Genomic DNA, 20,494 nt, shown 5'->3' with positions numbered 1-20,494 from the left:
GAATAAGTGAATGAATGCAGCAGAGAGGAGATACTTAACAGTGGTACGAATGTAGAAGCAGAAAAATAGTCAAGTGTTTGTGAGGACCTGAACAAGAGCAGTGGAAAGTTGTAGGGATGGGGATGATTTTAGAAAGGTTATGATATTTGGAAGAACTGAAAGGATTTAGAAATTGGAGAGAAGAGATTAAAGATGGCTCTCAGGTGTATGGACTAGGTTACTAGTTGGATGGTAGTATCAAGAATAATAACAAAAAATACTGGAAATCCAAGTTTGGGGATTGTCTTAGTCATCTAGTACTGCTATAACAGAAATACCACAAGTGGATGGCTTTCACAAAGAAAAGTTTATTCTCTCACAGTCCGGTAGGCTACAAGTCCAAATTCAGGGCATCATCTCCAGGGGAAGGCTTTCTCCCTCTGTTGGCTCTGGAGGAAAGTCCTTGTGATGCATCAGTCTTCCCTTGGTCTGGGAGGATCTTAGCACAGGAACCCCACGTCCAAAGGACGCACTCTGCTCCTGGCAATGCTTTCTTGGTGGTATGAGGTTCCCATGTGTCTATGCTTGCTTCTTTTATATCTCAAAAGAGATTGGATTAAGACACTACCCAATCTTGTATACCTCATCAGTATAACTGCCGCTAATCCATCTTATTAGATCATAGTGATTGAATTTACAACACATAAGGAAATCATATCAGATTACAGAATGGTACACAATTAAACAATACTGGGAATCATGACCCAGCCAAGTTGTCAGATATTTTGGGAGACACAGTTCAATCCATGACAGGGATGAAGTGTATTGAAGTTAAGTTTTAGGTATATTGAGTCCAAAGAGCTACGGGTCCCAGATGAAAATGCCTGAAGGCAGTTGGGTCTGCAGATCAGGATAGCGGCCTGCAAAGGAGATGTGTATTACAGCCATCTATTGTGTGAGCCACGAATATGGACAGGGCAGAATGGGGATGGCTTGTCTGGGTTCTCAATCCAGGAAGACTGAATGACTGGGGCTGGAATCATTGGAAGGCTTCTTCACTGATGTTTTGTGCCTTGGCTGAGATGACTTGAAGGCTGGGCTTAGCTGGGGCTGTCAACTGAAACACCTACACATGTTTTCTCCACTGGCTTGGGCTACACCCCAGCATGGTGGCCTTAGGATAGTCAGACTTCTTACATGGAGGCTCAGGGCTCCAAGAGCAAGTGCTTCCACATGAGATGGAAGATTTTATGACTTAGATTCAGAAGTCACAAATGGTTGCTTCTGCCATACTCTATTGGTCAAAGCAGACATAATCCTGCCCAGATTCAAGGCTAGGGGCCCTAGATCTCAACTCTCAGTGAAAGGAGTTTCATAGAATTTGTGGCCATTTTTAAAACCACCACAATGTGGCACTTGGAAAAGGATGAGTGTAAGAAGAGACAAGAAAGGCACTGATGGGATCAGATATTTCTCTTTCATTATATTTATCACTCTGGGTGATTCTGTATTTATTCAAGTAATCATTTTATTGATGTAGGTCTCTCCTTACCAGTAGGTAGTAAGCTTGCTTTTCTGACTTGCTATTGTGTCTCCAGAACTTAAGACCAACGCCTGGTACATAGCAGGCCCTCAATAAGTAGCTGCTGAATGGTTGAAAAAGGGAACAGTGAGTTAGTTGCCTTGCAGACTTACATTTGCTGACCCCAGAACTCGTGCTCGTTACTATATCACATTGACTCCTAGGGACCTTCAACAGTTATGAGATGGGCAGAGGAAGTGGAGCCAGGAAAAAGGGCTGGGGAAAAGTGATAGGACCCATGCCTCATAAATCCAGCAGGTAAGGTGCACAGGAGCCAGAGGGGAGTGTGTGCTGAGAAAGGAATGTCAGTGTAGTCCACTGTGGCAGCAATGTAGAGAAGGACTTAGGAGAATCCATGGACTGGACAACATTGGAGACTTTGCTAGAGTTGTTTTAGAGCCTACAGGGTAGATGTAGAGGCCAGATTACAGTGGGGAAACAGTAAGTGAAAAGTGAAAAGGAAGAAACAATGAGGAAAGTCCAGTTCTTCAAGGAACTTACCTGTCAAGGAAAGGGTGGTAGGTAGTGGTAAAGGGGAGGGAGTGGCCCACAGGACTGAGGGATTCTTATGATGTAGTTTTTCATTTGTTTGCTTGCTTTGTTTTTTTTAAGAAGGAAGGGACTCGGACACATTTAGAGGCTACAGGTGAAGCTAGTGGAGAGGAAGATTCAAGATACACACAGGAGAGAAAGGGAATAATTAAATGGGGAAGGATTTTGTGGAGTGTCATGGAACCAAGAGCCTCCCAGAGGAGGAAGGCCACCTATGGCCTTAAATGGGATGGAGGGAGGGTATGAGGGGTGAAAACAAGGACACATTTGTAGGGACCTTACAGCTGAAAGTCAAGAGAATCCCTGTGTCTTAGTTATCTAGTGCTGCTATAACAGAAATGCCACAAGTGGATGGCTTTAACAAACATAAATTTATTTTTTTACAGTTTAGGAGGCTAGAAGTCTGAATTCAGAGTGTCGGCTCTAGGGGAAGGCTCTCTCTCTCTGTGTTGCTCTAGGGTAAGGTCCTTGTCTCTTTAGCTTTTATTCCTTCGCTCCTTGGTGATCTTCATGTGATCTTCCTGCCTCCTCAAAGTAGAGTCGGCCTTAAGGATGTGGATGGAGTCAAGCTTTCGGGACCTTCATTTGCTAATGTGGGACCACTCAAAATGAGAAGAAACAGCTGCAAACAACCATTAATAACTGGAACATGGGCTGTACGAAGTATGAGTCTAGGAAAATTGGAAATTGTCAAAAATGAAATGGAACACATAAACGTCGATAATCCTAGGTATTAGTGAGTTGAAATGGACTGGTATTGGCCATTTTGAATCAGACAATCATATGGTCTACTATGCCAGAAATGACAACTTGATAAGGAATGGTGTTGCATCCCTCTTCAAAAAGAACATTTCAAGATCTATCCTAAAGTACAACGCTGTCAGTGATGGGATAATATCCATAAGTCTACAAGGAAGATCAGCAGTTAATACAATTATTTTTCAAATTTACACACCAACCACTAAGGCCACAGACGAAGAAACTGAAGATTTTTACCGGCTTCTGGAGTCTGAAATTGATCAAACATGCAATCAAAATGCAAAAGTTGGAAACAAAGAAGAAGGACTGTAGTTGGAAAATATGACCTTGGTGATAAAAATGATGCTGGAGATCGCATGATAGAATTTTGCAAGACCAATGACTTCTTCATTGCAAATACCATTTTTCACCAACATAAATGGCAACTATACACGTGGACCTCAATAGATGGAATACACAGGAATCAAATTGACTACATCTGTGGAAAGAGATGATGGAAAAACTCAATATCATCAGTTAGAACAAGGCCAGGGGCCGACTGCGGAACAGACCATCAATTCCTCATATGCAAGTTCAAGTTGAAACTGAAGAAAATTAGAAAAAGTCCATGAAATCCGAAGTACGAACTTGAGTATATCCCACCTGAATTTAGAGACCATCTCAAGAATAGATTTGACACATTGAACACTAATGACTGAAGACTAGACAAATTGTGGAATGACATCAAGGACATCATACATGAAGAAAGCAAGAGGTCATTAAAAAGACAAGAAAGAAAGAAAAGACCAAAATGGATGTCAGAAGAAACACTGAAATCTGCTCTTAAACGTCGAGTAGCTAAAGCAAAAGGAAGAAATGATGAAGTAAAAGAACTGAACAGAAGATTTCAAAGGGCGGCTCAAGAAAACAAAGTAAAGTATTATAATGACATATGTAAAGAGCTGGAGATAGAAAACCGAAAAGGAAGAATACCCTCAAGCTGAACTGAAGAGAAAATTCAAGCCTTGAGTTGCAACAGTGAAGGATTCTATGGGGAAAATATTAAGTGACGCAGGAAGCATCAAAACAAGACAGAAGGAATAAACAGAGTCATTATATCAGAAAGAATTGGTCAATGTGCAACCATTTCAAGAAGTAGCATATGATCAGGAACCGATGATACTGAAGGAAGAAGTCCAAGCTGCACTGAAGGCATTGGCAAAAAACAAGGCTCCGGGAATTGACGGAATAACAACTGAGATGTTTCAACAAATGGATGCAGCACTAGAAGCGCTCACTCATCTACGTCAAGAAATTTGGAAGACAGCTACCTGGCCAACTGACTGGAAGAGATCCATATTTATGCATCTTCCCAAGAAAGGTGATCCAACAGAATGCAGAAATTATCAAATAGTATCATTAATATCACACGCAAGTAAAATTTTGCTGAAGATCATTCAAAAGCAGCTGCAGCAGTATATCAACAGGGAAATTCCAGAAATTCAGGCTGGATTCAGAAGAGGACATGGAACCAGGGATATCATTGCTGATGTCAGATGGATCCTGGCTGAAAGCAGAGAATACCAGAAAAATGTTTATCTGTGTTTTATTGACTATGCAAAGGCATTCAACTGTGTGGATTATAACAAATTATGGATAACATTGTGAAGAATGAGAATTCCAGAACACTTAATTGTGCTCATGAGGAACCTGTATATAGATTAAGAGGCAGTCGTTTGAACAGAACAAGGGGATACTGCGTGGTTTAAAGTCAGGAAAGGTGTGCATCAGGGTTGTATCATTTCTCCATACCTATTCAATCTGTATGCTGAGCAAATAATCCGAGAAGCTAGACTATATGAAGAAGAAAGGGGCATCAGGATTGGAGGAAGTCTCATTAACAACCTGCATTATGCAGATGACACAACCTTGCTTGCTGAAAGTGAAGAGTACTTGAAGCACTTACTGATGAAGATCAAAGACCACAGCCTTCAGTATGGATTACACCTCAACATAAAGAAAACAAAAATCCTCACAACTGGGCTAATAAGCAACATCATGATAAATGGGGAAAAGATTGCCGTTGTCAAGGATTTCGTTTTACTTGGATCCACAATCAACACCCATGGAAGCAGCAATCAAGGAATCAAAAAGATGCATTGCATTGGGCAAATCTGCCGCAAAAGACCTGTTTAAAGTGTTGAAAAGCAAAGATGCCACCTTGAAAACTAAGGTGCGCCTAACCCAAGCCACGATATTTTTAATTGCATCAAATGCATGCAAAGCTGGACAGTGAATAAGGAAGACCAAAGAAGAATTGACGTCTTTGAATTGTGGTGTTGGCGAAGAATATTGAATATACCATGGACTGCCAAAACAACAAACAAATCTATCTCGGAAGAGATACAACTAGAATGCTCCTTAAAAGCAAGGATGGTGAGACTGTGTCTTACATACTTTGGACATGTTATCAGGAGGGATCAGTCCTTGGAGAAGGACATCATGCTTGGTAAAGCACAGGGTCAGCAAAAAAGAGGAACACCCTCAACGAGATGAATTGACACAGTGGTGGCAACAATGGGCTCAAGCACAACGATTGTGAGGATGGCCCAGGACTGGGCAGTGTTTCGTTCTGTAGTACATAGGGTCCCTATGAGTCAGAAGCGACTTGACGGCACCTAACAACAACAACAACAACATTGTCTGATTCACATAACAAAGAAAAGCCATTCATTATAACCACAGCTCTAGGAGTCAGGATTTATAACGTATATTTCGGTGGGATACAATTCAAACCTTAACACCCTGCCTACCCACCTCAATTATCTCTGTGCAGCCTGGTTCCCGAGGGAAAGAGGTGAAGAGGCTGGGAGGAATTCCTTTTGGCTGAGGAACGCTGAGAGCAGTGAAGAGTCAGTGGGGGCCTTTCCAAATCTCAGCAGCATCAGTCTACTTGGGAGCAACTTCTCCAGATTAGCTCGGCAGCCCCAGGATCAAAAGGGAGATGCTGAATTGCGGTCATGAGCCAAGCTTGGGTATTTAGAAAGCAGGTATAAAGGAAGGAAAAATGCCAGAAAACAAGAAGCTAATGAAGATCAAGTCAAATCATCAACCAAGGAGTGGAAACAGAGTCAGAAAAGAGAGTGAGGTCAGGATGGGCTGATAGGTTCAGAGAGGCTTAGAGATGAAGGTCTTGCGGAAGAACGACAGGTTTAAGAGAAAACTGAAAGGACAGGAGATTGTAGCTAGTGAGTGGCATGTTCGAATTTTTTTTTAACTGTGGTACAATATATGTAATGTGAAATTTGCCGTTTTAATCATTCTTTTCTCTCTTTTTTAAAATTATTGTACTGTAGATGAAGGTTTACAGAACAAATTAGCTTCTCCTTAAACAATTGGTTACCAACCCCACGACTTGTTAACACTTTCCCTTCTCGACCTTGGGTTCCCAATTACCAGCTTTCCTGTCCCCTACTGCTTTCTAGTCCTTGCCTCTGGGCTGGTGTGCCCCTTTAGGCTCATTTTGTTTTATGGGCCTATCTAATCTTTGGCTGAAGGGTGACCCTCAGGAGTGACTTTAGTACTGAAATAAAAGGGTGTCTGGGGGCCATACTCTCAGGGTTTCTCCAGTCTCTGTCAGGCCAGTAAGTCTGGTCTTTTTTTGTGAGTTAGAATTTTGTTCTACATTTTTCTCCAGCTCTGTCCAGGACCCTCTATTGTGATCCCTGTCAGAGCAGTCAGTAGTGGTAGCCGGACACCATATAGTTGTGCTGGACTCAGTCTGGTGGAGGCTGTGGTAGTTGTGGTCCATTAGTCCTTTGGACTAATCTCTCCCTTGTGTCTTTGGTTTTCTTCATTCTCCCTTGTTCCCTACGGCGTGAGACCAGTGGAGTATCTTAGATGGCCAATTACAAGCTTTTAAGACCCCAGACGCTATTCACCAAATAGAATGCAGAGCATTTCTTTATACACTATGTTATGCCAGTTGAGCTAGATATTCCCAGAGACCATGGTCCCCACAGCCCTCAGCCCAGCAATTCAGTCCCTCATGGAGTTTGGATGTGTCTATGGAGTTTCCATGACCTTGTCTTGTACAAGGTGTGCTGGCTTCTCCAGTATTGTGTACTGTCTTACCCTTCACCAAAGTTGCCACTCATCTATTATCTATTTAGTGTTTTTACATCCCCACCCCTTCCTTCCCGTGTAACCATCAAAGATTGTTTCTTTTAGTGTGCAAACCTTTTCATGAGTTTTTATAGTAGTGGTCTTATACAATATTTGTCCTTTTTGTGATTGACTTATTTCACTCAGCATAATGCCCTTCAGATTCATCCATGTTGTGAGATGCTGCAAAGACTCCTCATTGTTCTTTATCATTGCGCAGTACTCCATTGTGTGTATGTACCATAGTTTATCCATTCATCTGTTGGTGGGCACCTAGGTTGTTTCCATATTTTTGCTATTGTGAACAATACTGCAGTGAACATGGGTGTGCATATGTCTATTAGTGTGATGGCTCTTATTTCTCTAGGATATATTCTTACGAGTGGGATTGCTAGATCATATGGTATTTCTATTTCTAGCTTTCTAAGGAAGCACCGTATCTTTTCCCAGAATGGTTGTACCATTTTGCATTCCAATCAGCAGTGCATAAAAGTTCCAATCTCCCTGCAGCCTCTCCAACATTTGTTATTTTCTGTTTTTTTGATTCATGCCAGTAATGTCGAGGTGAGATGGTATCTCACTGTAGTTTTGATTCGCATTTCTCTAATGGCTAGTGATGGAGAGCATTTCCTCACGTGTCTGTTGGCCGCTTGAATGTCTTCTTTGGTGAAGTGTCTGTTCCCTTGCCCATTTTTAAATTGGATTATTTGCCTTTTTGCTGTAGAGGTGTTGGATTTTCCTGTAGATTTTAGAGATTAGACTTGGTCAGATTTGTAATAGCCAAAAATATTTCCCAGTCTGTAGATTCTCTTTTTACTCTTTTGGTGACATCCTTTGGTGAGCTTAAGTGTTCAATTTTTAGAAGACCCCAGTTATTTAGCTTATCTTCTGGAGTTTGTTTGTTGTTACTTTTGGTTTGTATCCTGTTAATGCCGTGTATTAGGGCCCCTAGCACTGATCCTATTTTTTCTTCTATGAACTTTATAGTTTTTGATTTTATGTCTAGGTCTTTGATCCATTTTGAATTAATTTTTGTGTATGGTGTGAGGCATGGGTCCTGTTTTTTGCAGATGGACATCCAGTTTTGCCAGCACCATTTGTTAAAAAGACTGTCTTTTCCCCTTTTGATGGACTTTGGGCCCTTGTCAAAGATCAGGTGACCATAAGTGGCTGGATTTACACTTGGATTCTTAATTCTGTTCCATTGGTCAATGTATCTGTCATTGTACCAGTACCAGACTGTTTCGACTACCGTAGCTGTATAGTAAGTTCTGAGGTCAGTAGTGGGAGTCCTCCTACTTTATTCTTCTTCTTCAATAATGCTTTACTTATTTGAGGCCTCTTCCCTTTCCATATAAAGTTGATGATTAGTTTTTCCATCTCTTTAAAGAATGCTGTGGGTATTCGGATTGGGATTGCATTGTATTTGTAGACTGCTTTGGGTAGAATGGACATCTTTACAATGTTGAGTCTACCTATCCATGAGCATGGTACGTTTTTCCATTTATGTAGATCTCTTGATTTCTTGCGGTAGTGTTTTGTAGTTTTCTTTGTATAGGTCTTTTACATCCCTGGTTAGATTTATTCCTAAGTATTTTATTTTTTTAAGGGCTATTATAAATGGTATTGATTTCCTTTTCATCATTCTTTTCTTGGTGTACAGGAAGCCAACTGATTTTTTATGTTTATCTTGTATCCTGCTACTCTGCTGAAACTTTCTATTAGTTCCAGTAGTTTTCTCATGGAGTCTTTTGAGTTTTCTATGTATAGTATCGTATTACCCACAGGTAGGGACAGTTTAACATTACCAATTTGGATGTCCTTTATTTCTTTTTCTTGCCTTACTGCTCTAGCTAGGACTTCCAGCACAATGTTAAATAAGAGTGGAGATAAAGAGCATCCTTGTCTTGTTCCTGTTCTCAAGGGGAATGTTTTCAGCCTCTCTCCATTAAGAATGATTTTGGCTGTTGGTTTTGTATAGATGCCCTTTATTATGTTGAGAAATTTCCCTTCTATACCTATTTTATTGAGAGTTTTTATCAGGAATGCTGTTGGACTTTGTCGAATGCCTTTTCTGCATTGATTGAGTGATCATGTGATCCTTTTATTTTACTTATGTGGTGGATTACGTTGATTGATTTTCTAATGTTGAACCATCCTTGCATACCTGGTATAAATCCTACTTGGTCATGGTGTATTGTTTTTTGATATGATTCTGAATTCTATTGGCTAGAATTTTGTTGAGAATTTTTGCATCTATATTCATCACAGATATTGGTCTGTAATTTTCTTTTTTTGTGGTGTCTTTGCCTGGTTTTGGTATCAGGGGTATGCTGGCTTCATAGAATGAATTTGGAAGTATTCCTTCTTTTCCTATGTTCTGAAGTAGTTTGAGTAGTACTGGTGTAAGCTCTTCTCTGAATGTTTGGTAGAATTCTCCAGTGAAGCTATCTGGGCCAGGGCTTTTTTTGGTTGGGAGGTTTTTTCTCTTTTATCACCTTTTCAGTCTCATCTCTTGTTATGGGTCTGTTCAGGTTTTCAACATCATTTTGTGTTAGTTTGGGTAGATAGTGTGTTTCTAGAAATTTGCCCATTTCCTCTAGATTTTCAAATTTGCTGAAGTATAGTTTTTCATACTATTGTTATGATCCTTTTTATTTCAGGTGGGTCTGTTGTAATATCCTCTATTTCATTTCTTATTTGGGTTATTTGCATCCTCTCGTTTTTCTTTTGTCAGTTTGGCCAGTGGTTTGTTGATTTTGCTGATCCTTTCAAAGAACCAACTTTAGGTTGTGTTGATTCTTTCAATTGTTTTTCTATTCTCTATTTCATTTATTTCTGCTCTGATCTTTATTATTTCCTTTCTTCTGGTAGCTGTGGGCTTCTTTTGCTGTTCTCTTTCTATTTATTCAAGTCGTGTAGCTAATGTTTTGATTTTGTCCCTTTCTTCTTTTTTGGTGTGTGCCTCTATTGCTATAAATTGTCCTCTGAGGACTGCCTTTGCTGTGTCCCAAAGGTTTTGGTATGATGTGTTTTCACTGTTGGTTGATTCTAGGAATTTTTTGATTCCATCTTTGATTTCTTCTATTACCCAGTGGTTTTTAAGCAGAGTGTTATTCAGTTTCCAAGTAACTGATTTTTTTTTTCCTTGCTCTTCCTATTGTTAATTTCTACTTTGGATGGCATTGTGATCAGAGAAGATCCTTTGTATTATCTCAATGTTTTGGATTTTGTTGAGGGTTGCTTTGTGGCCTATTCTGGAGAACGTTCCATGTGCTAGGAAAAGAATGTGTATTTTGCATTTTAATCATTTTTAAGCGTGCATTTCAGTGGCATTACTGACATTCACAATGTTGTACAACCATCACCACTATCTATTTCCTGAAATTAAGATTCAGAAGTGGAGCAGTTCTGGAGATTACAGGTTAGGTCAGACCGGTCTCTCTCTTGAAAAACCAAAGTCAAACCTGTTGCCTTTGAGTCGATTCCGACTCATAGTGACCCTATAGGACAGAGTAGAACTGACCCATAGGGCTTCCAAGGAGTGGCTGGTGGATTCGAACTGCCGACCTTTTGGTTAGCAGCCAAGCTCTTAACCACTGTGCCACCAGGTCTCCAGTCTTTCTCTTAGAGGATGAAGATTACCTAATAAAGAACTTCTGCCTAAATTTGTGTACCCTCTCAGAAGGGTTCTTTACCTTCCCTGGAGTTTGCAAATCCAAGGCCTAAAAAGGCACCTACATACTTCTGGGGAGTTGAATTGGTGCAAACGGCTAATGCACTTGGCTGCTAACTAAAAGGTTGGTGGTTTGAGTCCACCCAGAGATTCTCAGAAGAAAGGCCTGGACATCTACTTCTGAAAAATCAGCCAGTGGAAACCTGTGGAGCACAATTCTACGGTGACACACATAAGGTCACCATGAGTCAGAGTCTACTAGATGATAACTGGCTTTTATCTCCATTTTGGTGGCATTTCAGAAACGGCCTGAGAATTTGTGTGTTCTGGGAAGGAGGGCACATGGTATGGGGGCAAGGTACTGAAGTCTTGCCCGCAGGTGTGTCTTCCAAGCCTGACCCAGGCTTCAGAGGGAGGCCTGCCCTGGGACTTTCTGAAAGGTGATTTAGGAGATAATACTGGAGCCATTATTTCCTGTACTAGAATGTGACCAAGCTGGAGCTGGACTCACAAGGCTTAACAAGGACACATCAGCTGGGCCCTGAGGCAAAAAGACAATAGCTAGGATAATCTTGGAAAACATCTTTTAGGGAGCATTTCACATAAACAAATCATAAAACACGGTATGAAAGACCTATATACTTTCCACTCTTATCTTTTTCAATTAGCATTTAGTGAATAGTAAGATTTGTTGGACCGATGAAGACCCTCCTGACTGTTGTTACTGAAACTTGTACCAATGATTGTTAAGAAAGACAATTCAAAATGCAGGATCACAGTTTCTAGCCAGTCTGTGAAAAGGTGACGCTTTCAATGGTTTTGCCCATTTGTAACGCTACTATATACTGATGATTCTGTAACATTCCTTGGACTCAGGCAGACACAGCTCTAGCAGCATGGTTGTCTGTTTCCCCGCTCTTGCCTATTCTGTAATACTTCCTCAGACTCTGGCAGATGCGGCTGTGGCAGCATGTTGTCCATTTTCCCACTTTTGCTTATTCTGCAATACTTCTGTTTTCCCACTTTTGTCTGTTCTGTAATATTCCTTGGACTCGGGCAGACATAGCTCTGGCAGCATGCTTTTCGTTTCCTGCTTTTGCTTCTTTGAATGTATGCTGAATAAAACTTTCTTTTTCTTTACTAAACTTTGTTTACCCTAGAACAAAGTTGTGCTCTTCTGGAGACCCCTGCAACATTTAGGTGACACGTTAAAACGGCAATCAGGGATAAGCTGGGTCATAAGAGGAAATTCAGAAGGAAAAACCTCAAGCAGAGTTTTAAAGCAATTGAGTGACATCTCGAGCGCAAGTCAGAGAAACTCTCTGAGTTGCTTGGGGCCAGGAATTACTCAATTAAATAGTAAAAGCCCAAAGGGAAAAGGAGAAACAGGGCCTTCTCCTGGCTTGCAAATGCCCTTGGCCAGCACACGCATACAGACAGGGGCTTAGTTAAACACTGGGCCTGTAACTCTCGATGCCTGGCCCTCCTCCACTAGGTTACCCAGCAACAGAAACGACTGTCCTCCTGCTTCCCCATCCTACCCAAGGCCACCTGACACCTTGTTACAACTCTGTCTGGCTTTCAGTAGGATGAAAACGAAAAGAAAGGGGGAATGTGCATATGACTAGACCCAGTACTGTATCTCCTCAATAATAATTTCCTGAACATTTACTACGTGCTAGGCACCACTGGAAACTTAATGTATTAGCTCTTATCCTCACACAATATTGTGAAATCGGTAATAGTAACCTTAGCCATATTGGAAGCTGAAGCCCAGAGAGATTAGGGAACTTGGCCAGAGTCACCATACAGTTGCTGGCAGGTTCCACACTTGAAATCAGGTCTGATTGTTCCCAAAGCCCAGGTTTACTTAGGCAGCCATACCAGGTGGCTCCTGGAAGAATGGCCCCAGGTGTTGAACATCAGTGGAGGGGGTCGAGAGAGGATGGGAAGGCAGGAGCGAGGAATCAGCCTGGAACAGATGTGAGAACAGCATTGTCTGAGATCTCTCTGGCTGTTTCCCTGGGAGGATCAGACACCCAAGGATCTCTGGAGCCTTCCTCTCTGATACCCTGTGAGCCAGACCCTAACTAAGAGGCCACTAGAGAGGAAAGAGAGCAATCCTACTGCCCAGGTTCCAGAAGTTTGCCTCCTTTCCTCCTCCCCATCCCAGTCCCTCAGGGCCCTGATCACTTTTCCTACCCTGAGCTGTGAAGAGCCTCATAGCTAATGGCTTAGTGTGCTAATCCTCTCTGAGGGTATCCCAGAGGATGCCTGGAGAGCCATAGTGGGCTTTCAGACAGCGGTGGTGGGGCACTTGCCCTCAAATCACAAAACCCGGGCATTTTAGAGCCCTTCTTCTGCCGGCCTGAAAGGCCAGGTCTGTGGTCTCAAGGGCAGGCCAACTGGAAAAGGCTTGCGGGGAGCAGTAGCTGGAGCCCTACTTCCTCAGTTGACCCCCTCATAGCACAGGTACCTCAGTGTTCTCCTTGGGACCTCTGCAGCCAGGACAGGTGAAGAGAAGCAGAGAAACGCAAGGAGCACCAACACAGTGAAGGGGCCTGGCCATGGGGCTGCATGAGTGGGGGAAGCTCACAGCCCAGAGTATCCCCCAGAACTGGATCCCAAGGATGGGTTTTCATTCATTGGTTCCTTCAGTGGTTCTACAAACAGTTATCGAGGGCTTATTTGGCATGAGCCCAATGTGGAATACCAAGCTGAGACCAGCAAACTCCTGCCCTCAAATTGCTTCCATCTAGTTGTTAGGTGCCATCATAGTGACTTTATACACAGCAGAACAAAACGTTGCCTGGTCCTGCACCATCCTCACAATCACTGCTATGCTCGAGCCCATTGTTGTAGCCACTGTGTCAATCCGTCTCACGGACGGTCTTCCTCTTTTTCAATGACCCTCTATTTTACCGACCATGATGTCCTTCTTCAGGGACTGGTCCCTCCTGATAATATGTCCAAAGTACTTGAGACAAAGTCTCGCCATCTTCACTTCTAAGGAGCACTCTGGCTATATTTCCTCCAAGACTGATTTGTTCATTCTTCTGGTAGGGAGATAAAACATGGGCACAAAAAAATAACAGAGCATGGAAAGATATCCAAACCTCTCTTTGGCATTTATGAGTGTTAAAGGGTTTTTAGAGCAGGGAGAGGCAGCTGGTAGGCGGATGGAGGATGCTTAGAGAGCTCTTACTTTGTGCCAGTCAATGTTCTAAGTGCTTTGTGTATGTTAACACTTTTAATCCCTACAAACACCCTGTTATCCAGCAGATTCGGAAAGAGGAATAGAGAGGTTAAGTAACTTTCCCAAGGGCCCAAAGCTGGTAAGTGTCCTTGACGCAGGCTCTGTGGCTCAGAGTCTGTGCTCTTAACACGTAGGGTATCCTGCCATCTCTGGCCCTGCCCTCATTTCTTACCACCTGATGGTTAAAATGCAATTATAAAAAATGAGCCTTAACATCTTCAGATATTATGTTCAGTTGTTAAAAATCAGTATCTCTCCAGCATGTTCGTGTGTGTCATTGTTAGATTATCTAAGCTACACCAGATCTCATTCAGCTGCATTTGTTGCGTGTCTGCCAAGAGCCGGACATTGCTGTACCTGCTCTCCCATATTCTAGGTCAACTTACTTCTTGCAATAGCCTTGGGAAATAGGTGGCAATTTCCCCTGCCTTCCTGAGGAGGAAAATGGGAGGCAGAGAGGTAAGAGACTTGCTTGCTACACCAGTATCTAAGCTTTGGACATGTTCTTTTGACACCAAGTTACTGCTTTTCCACTACATATACTGTTCATCTTTATCACATAGAACCACATACAGCATAATCTAGAACTAGCATCTTTTTATTTGTTTGTTTGTTTTGCAGGTGAGGTAGGCTTTATGGTTTTTGTTTTGTTTTGTTTTTATTTTTTAGAACTAGAATCGTAACTCCTAGCATTAGAGCTGGAAAGAGCATGGAACCTGGGCTTTGGATTTGGATTTGGATCTGTTCAAGTTTTCTGACTGTCCATTATAGATGTGTGAACTTGGGAAATTACCTCAAATCTCTGAACCTCAGTTTCCTCATCTATAAAATGAGGATACTAACACATACCCTACAGGGTAATTGTGAGGATTGCATTAATTAGCATAGAGAAAGTGCTGAGAACTATGTATGGCTCTCAATAGGCCCCCAATGAATGGTAGCTCTTCTTTTTGGAGAGCCACATAGCATGTGTCCCATAAATATGTATTGGATTAACTGGTTTTACACTGTACTTTAACACACATTTTCACATTATACTGTTAGTAACCTTATAAACTAGAATTCCCGTTTCAGAGAGGTCACCCAAATAGTAACTGGCAGAGCAGAGTCTCAAATGCATGTCTCATGATGCTCCACCCAGTGATCTCTCCATCGTCCTTCATCTGTACAATGGGGACAATGCAATGTTAGTCTTACCATCTCTGCCAAGTTTAGAGAATCACATTGTCTTAGTTATCTAGTGCTGTTATAACAGAAATACCTCAAGTGGGTGGCTTTAACAAACAGAAATTTATTTTGTCACAGTTTAGGAGGTTAGAAGTCCAAATGCAGGGTGCTGGCTTGAAGGGAAGGCTTTCCCTGTCTGTTGGCTCTGGAGGAAAGTCTTTGTCTCTTCTGACCTTCTGCTCCTGGGCAATCTTCATGTGGCTTGGCATCTCTCTTCCTCCATCTCTGCTTCTTTCACTTGCTTATTTAATCTCTTTGATATCTCAAAAGAGATTGATTTAAGACACACCCTGTCTCATGAACATAACAAAGAAAACACATTCCCAGATGGGATTATAACCACAGATATAGGGGTTAAGATTTACAACACTTATTTTGGGGGTGACACAATTCAATCCATAACACATATGATCAGATAGATGCTTAGAAAGTGCTTTATAAACAAAAGGATCATAAATAATAGTTGTGATTATTCGGTGCTGCCTCTTTGGTAGTGAAGACAGCTTAGTGACTCTAAGCACATTTACCAGGGTGTGTTCCTAGAAACACCAATCCCATGAGGTATTCCAAAGAAAAAAGGGTTCCTTGACCAAATTTGTTTGGCTTTGGTAAGTCCTGCCTCATAGAAAGTTCAATCTTTTGCTTATAAGCCCTGGCTTAGAAAATTCCTAGGTCTGCAGTATCTGGAACTTGGCTGTTGGGTCCAGGGTGTACGGTTGTGTGAGTGCAGGTTTGTTGGTTAAGATATTGATGACAGCCCACCACTCCCTTAGGGTTGGGAGGAGATCAAACACTGAGAGTGAGAAGACTGGTGCTCCCTTCACCTAACAGGACTCCCATCTGGCATTGGCTGTGTGAGCCTCATGACCCAGAGTGCATCTTCATGAGGTTAAAGTTACCTGCTGTGATGGTTAATTTTATGTGTCAACTTGGCTAGGGTATGGTGTCCCGTTGTTTGGTCAAACATTAGTCTAGATGTTGCTGTGAAGGTATTTTGTAGTTGTGATTAACGTTTATAATCCATTGATTTTAAGTAAAGGAGATTACCCTCGATAATGTGGATGGGCCTCATTTAATCAGTTGAAGACTGTTATGGATTGAATTGTGTCCCCCAAAAATATTCACATCAATTTGGCTAGGCCGTTATTCCCAGTGATTGTCCACCATTTTGTCATCTGATGTGATCTTCCTATGTGTTGTAAATCCTACCTCTATGATGCTAATGAGGCAAGATTAGAGGCAGTTATGTTAATGAGGCAGGACTACAAGATTAGGTTGTGTTTTAAACCAATCTCTTCTGAGATATAAAAGAGAGAAATGAGCAGAGAGACATGGGGACCATATACGACCAAGAAACAAGAGCCAGGAGAATAGCACGTCCTTTGGACCCATGGTCCCTGCGCTGAGAAACTCCTCAACCAGGGAAGATGGATGACAAAGACCTCCCCCAGAGCCAACAGAGAAAGAAAGCTTTCCCCTGGAGCTGGCACCCTGAATTCGGACTTCTAGCCTCCTAGACTGTGAGAGAATAAATTTCTCTTTGTTAAAGCCATCCTCTTGTGGTATTTATGTTACAGCAGCACCAGATAACCAAGACAAAGACCTTAGGAGCAAAAACTGATGTTTCCAGGAGAAGAAATTCTGCGCTAAGATTGTAACATAGAAATCGTGCATGAGTTTCCAGCCTGCCATCCTGCCCTACAGATTTTGGACTCAATAGTGCAACGTCCACTCCTCCCTGAGTGTCCAGGCTGCTGGATACTTGCCAGCCCCCACAATCATGTGAGCCAATTAAATCAACCAGTCTTCTCTCTCTCTCTCTTTCTTTATTCTATTATATTTATACACGTATCTCTCTCTCTCATGTTGGTTTTATTTCTCTGGAGAACCCTGACTGATACAGCTTTTAGTATCAAGAGTGGTTTTACAGGAATAGAATCTTAAGGGTGAGTTTTATGAATTAGTTCTGGGATTTCTGGAATTGATTCTCTAATCTGATTAGATTTAAAGGCACCGGTGGTGCGATTGTGAAGTGTTCGGCTGCTTAACCATTTGGTCCATGGCATGATGTAGCAACAGAGATACACAAAATTATCTCCATTATATAAAACCAAAAACCAAACTTGTTGCCATCGAGTTGATTCCAACTCACAGCAACCCTATAGGACAGAGTAAAACTGCCCCACAGGGTTTCCAAGGAGAGGCTGGTGGATTCGAACTGCCGACCTTTTGGTTAGCAGCCGCAGCTCTAGGGTGCTCACCATTGGATACTCCTAATCAAATGCTTAAAAGAGCAAGGTTCTGAATTGCCATGTATTTTATATTTTAGAACATGTTTTTGTGAAACTAATGAGTATAACGAGATTGGCTGGGTGCTTCTAATTGTGCTGGACAAAGTTAGGAAAGAAAGGAATGAGCTCAGGGTTTCAAATTCCCAGCTCAAGTACCACATAAATGACCTGAAAGTTTCTACATCTTCCCTAAAAGAAGCCCTCATTTTCTATAACCACAGAGCTGGGACTGCTGAAAACCAAACCCAGAATCTCATCCTGTGACTGACTGAATTACAATGCAAATTGACTTCCCAGTCTTGCAGGGTGTTTGATGTTAAAGTGAGGGCATTGATTGGAAAGGAATGGGATCCTGAAAATTAGAACAGGGACATATAGGCAGATTCTGATGAAGTTGGACTGAACCCCTAAATTCTGTTCAGTCTTATTTGCCAGTAGACGCAATCTTAAACCAGTTTTGCCTAAGGAAACTATAATGGCCTCCTCTGAGGTATTTACCTTGCAAAACTCTGCTTATTTGGGTCAGGACCCACCCTACTACCTCTCTTTGCTTCTACACTTATAACTAGACTTAAGTCCCAGCAGGCCCTAAATGATGAGGTACAAGACCCGTGAGGAGGTGCACTACTCTCCAAAAGAACTACATGATTTTTCCAATTTATACAGAGAGAAATTTGGGGAATAGTTATGGGAATGGATATTAAGGATGTGGGATAATGGTGGAAGGAAAATAACGTTAGATCAAGTCGAATTTATTGATATGGGTTCACTACCTGAATTCAATGTTATAGCTTGAGGGGTTAGAAAGGACTTTAACAGTTTGTTTTTGACTTGCTACTGGGCTTTAGTAGAGACTGAACACTTAACCATGAGATATTAACTTACCATGCAACTTGAGCTGCCCATCATAAACTGCGGGTTGTCTAACTCATAAAGTTTGGCATGCACAGCAGTACTCTATCATTAAATGGAAGTGGTATATGCAAGATCAGACTCAATCAGGCCCTGAAGGCACAAGTAAGTTACTCAAAGAAGTGGTCCAAACGGCTATGGTCCCCACTTTTGACACATTATCTTTTCTCTCCCAGCTTGGCACCTATGGCTTTCTTCATGGGAAGTTTCCTATGATCAGTTACCTGAGGAAGAGAAAACTCAGGTTTGGCTTATAGATGGTTCTGTGCAATATACAGGACTACCCAAAAGTGGCCTGCTGACTATAGCCCCTTTCTGGGACATCCCTGAAGGACAGTGGTGAAAGGAAATTCTCCCAAAGGGCAGAACTTCCAACCAGTGCACTTGGTTGACTATTTTCCTTGGAAGGAGAAATGACCAGAGGTGCTATTGTATATCGAGTCATGTGCTGTGGCCAATGGCTTGGCTGGATGGTCAGGGACTTGAAAGGGATAATTGGGAAACTGGTGACAAGGTCTGGGGAAGAGGTATGTGGATAGACCTGCCTGAATGAGCAAAGCAATTGAAGATATTTGTGTCTCATGTGAATGTTCGCCACAGGGTGACCTCAGCTGAGAAGAATGCCATGTGAAGGCACAGAAAGATGCAGAGGGAATATGGCCACATGAAAACAGAAGCGGAGATTGGAATTATGCTGCCACAAGCCAAGGAACACCTGGGGCTACCAGAAGCTGCAAGAGAGGAGCCTTCAGAGAGACCACGGCCCCACAGACATCCTGAATTTAGACTAGTAGCTTTCAGAACTGTGAGAGAACAAATTTCTGTTGTTTTACGCCACTCACTTTGTGGTGATTTTTACAGCAGTCCTAGGAAACTAATACACCTGCCTATCTTACCCTAAACTTTATCCCAACTGGTTGCCTTCTATCCTTTATATGAGATAAGCAGCTGTTCTCTACCTTCCCGAGTACTTGTCAAAGGGTCCTGTATTGTTGGCCTTAATCCATGGGGTTCTGGGCTCCCTCATCTTTCTTCTTGTAAAATCACAATGTACATTAACATATTAAGGGCACTAAGAAATGTGTTTTAGCTGATCATAGGTCTCTTTATCCTACAATACAGTATGCTAATATCCTGCAACCCCCAGAACACACCTTGGGAAACATTGTCCTAATGGAAGAGAATTCAAGTTCCATTGTCTTAATGGAGGAGAACTCAAGCTTCGCAAACCCCTTAATGACCCTGCAGTTCTGACTAATCAATAAGAAGGCATTAAAACTTACCATGTGCATAGACCTGTGGGAGAACAAGGAGAAGGTGGGAGGCTGCCCTCAAGGAAACCACGGCATGATTGAGGGAGGTAATCCTGTCTACACAATTGAGGTTCAAGGAGTCAGAGCATGGTTTAGCACCAAAGGATGAGGTAAGGAGGGTACCAGCAGTGCTCTAGGAGATGCCACCCAGTAACGAGGCCAGGGGAGAGAAAAGGGGTTGGGTGGCAAACTGCTGATGGCCCAGGCACCGTGGGTGTTCCCTCAAAGGAGAAGGGGAAAGGCAGTCCAACTTGGAACCAAACAAAGCAATCCCAAGTGAGGCTGAGAACCCGGCCAGGTAGCCATCAGGTGTGGAGGAGGAGGCTTGGCAGGGCCTGGCTGAGCCTGCAGCGGAGCGATGGAAGAGCAGCCACTGCCAGAGCCCTCACAGAAGGAGCAGCCATGAATAAGAAGTCTTGGCTGTTCCTGGGGGCGGGGGAGGCTGTGGGAAGCTGGTCCCAAGAGAGCAGCCCAGAGACGGGCTGGGGTGGTGGAGTGGGGAGAGCTTGCTGGCCCAACTTTGATGTCTCTGACTCTGGATTCATAAAAGCGGCAGTGAGTAGGGAGAAGTGATTTACCTACACCAGTTGTTCCTGAGACTATCCTTTGCACTGCCTTGTAGACCAGAAAACAGCAGCAACATCAGTGACAACAAAACGTAAATCTGAGCTCAGCTTCATCCTGAGAGCTGAGCACGGGGAGTTAATCATCCAATAAATATTTATGAAGTACATGCCCTGTGAAAGAGACTAGCCAACCCCACCTGGTCTCTGTCCTTTGGAGAGGAAAGGCCTGGGGCAGGGG

This window comes from Trichechus manatus, unplaced genomic scaffold, assembly GCF_000243295.1.
Source record: "Trichechus manatus latirostris isolate Lorelei unplaced genomic scaffold, TriManLat1.0 scaffold00297, whole genome shotgun sequence".
Taxonomy (NCBI): domain Eukaryota; kingdom Metazoa; phylum Chordata; class Mammalia; order Sirenia; family Trichechidae; genus Trichechus; species Trichechus manatus.
Note: the sequence above shows the minus strand (reverse complement) of the source record.